Source organism: Apium graveolens, chromosome 6 (genome assembly GCF_009905375.1).
Source record: "Apium graveolens cultivar Ventura chromosome 6, ASM990537v1, whole genome shotgun sequence".
Lineage (NCBI taxonomy): Eukaryota > Viridiplantae > Streptophyta > Magnoliopsida > Apiales > Apiaceae > Apium > Apium graveolens.
In genome coordinates, this window is record NC_133652.1 from 232,939,878 (window position 1) to 232,942,042 (window position 2,165).

General features: G+C 38.2%; 1 non-coding gene across 1 annotated transcript; it reads left to right on the forward strand.

Moving 5' to 3' along the window:
• The first annotated feature begins 375 nt into the window (after nt 1–375).
• Nucleotides 376–482, forward strand: LOC141669565 (small nucleolar RNA R71). The gene has a single exon (XR_012553839.1). It is a non-coding gene; the product is annotated as a small nucleolar RNA R71 (small nucleolar RNA).
• Nucleotides 483–2,165: the final 1,683 nt, after the last annotated feature.

The window sequence follows — 2,165 nt, forward strand, 5'->3', positions numbered from 1 at the left end:
TGATAATTGTTCACATACTGAACAGATTCATTCACAAGAGAACACTGATCCGTAGCATGAGAACCTGCACAAAGCTCACAGACCATAGCTATATGATTGACTCCATAGGTGGCTAAATAATCGACCTTCAAAGACAGCTCTTGGAGCTGCGCTGCAATAGCTGTAGCTGCATCAACTTCCAGAATACCTGCTACCTTCCCAGGAATCATCCTTTGAGTTGGGTTTTGATGCTCATTTGCAGCCATAGTTTCAATAAGATTATAAGCCTCACTATAGCTTTTGGCCCACAAGGCGCCTCCAGCTGCTGCATCGAGCATGGGCCGAGATTGGGCCCCCAAACCATTATAGAAACCAGTGATCACCATCCAGTCAGGCATACCATGATGTGGACACTTTCTCAACATCTCCTTGTAGCGCTCCCAAGCTTCACACATAGATTCTGTTGGTTGCTGCCCAAATTGAGTAAGAGCACTCCTCATAGCTGCAGTCTTCGCCATTGGATAGAACTTTACTAGAAACTTTTGCGCAAGATCTTGCCAAGTAGTGATGGACCCACCTGGTTCAGAATGTAACCAGTCCTTAGCTTTATCCCTCAAAGATAATGGGAAAAGCCTCAGCTTGATAGCCTCATCAGTCACACCATTATATTTGAAAGTACTACAGATCTCGATAAAATTCCTGATGTGCATATTAGGGTCTTCAGTCGCAGCACCTCCAAGAGAAACAGAATTCTGCACCATCTGAATAGTGCCTGACTTGATTTCAAAAGTGTTAGCCTGAATAGCCGGATGAAGGATGCTTGACTGAATGTCATCAATTTTAGGCCGAGAAAAGTCCATAAGTGCTGGATCTGCCGGAACTATACGATCACCCATGATTATTGGTTCTTTCTGCTCACTCTCTTTATCCGAATCTTCAAAATCTATCTTCTCCGGAATATCAAGAACTGAGTCTTCCTCCTCAGCCGAATATAAAGTCCTCTTGTGAGTACGAGAACATGTTTGCATAAATGCTCGCTAAAGTACCTGAAACACAACCGGAAATAATAAGTAACATGTTTAAATCAATGAGTACTAATGACCACTGATGGTAAGTACATAAACTAAACAAATATACGCCGAGTCCCCGGCAGCGGTGCCAAAAACTTGTTAGACATAAAACACTCTCTAATAATTCATGCAATTATACACGTTCGCAAGTAATATAGAATAATTTCTAGTTCATTCCCACAGAGACTCAGACTAATTATGTTCAATTACACTTACTCACCAATGTATAATTACTTCTCATTGTCAAGACAATAACACTTAGATTGATTAACTAATTATTAACTACGAAAATTAAACACTTAATTGACACTTGAATTAACAATATTAAACACACATGAGATCATAACTTCATTACTACTTCCTTCAATAGTTATTGTTATTACCCTTAGCATGCAATGGTGATGATATTAATCGAACAACACGAAACTGATAAAAGCCAACTTTCGTTGTACTAATACCATTCTACCAAACATCCACAATTAAGATAGAAGTTGAATAGGCATCAATTATGTTGAGACCCTATATGTCTACAGAATTTGACAAAATAGCGATTTAAGCACAAGTTATTCCTTTTGATTACACAGGGCAAGTAAAACGGTTAGAGTTACCCACTAATCATGCATACACATACATGAACCTATGCTAGCATGGCAAGTTCTAAAGCTCAAGATCCACCGTCGCTTAACAAGAGATTAACAACCTATCTTATCTGTTCGCGACGCACATAAGACGAATAAGCACAACCTATGCTAGATATCATACAATCATCATACACTAAGGTATTAAACAACTAACTAAAGAATTCCATAGTAAATCTGTTATGATCCCATGATCATGATTAGCCCATGATAGAACTCATCGTCACCATGGGTTCATATGAAAACATAATAAATAACACACAAGAATAACTAATAAAAATACTTATTAAAACCAGAGTACGTCACAAGAGTAATAAGGTTCAAAGTAAAGAAAACTATCATCCACTCATACAATGAATAAAAGAATCACAAGAAAATTATGCTTCCTCTTCTTTGTTATGATGTGCTAAAACGGTCTTCTTCCTTCTCTCCTTGCTCCTTGATTGATACCACTATTCATATGTGAAACGTCTCTGAA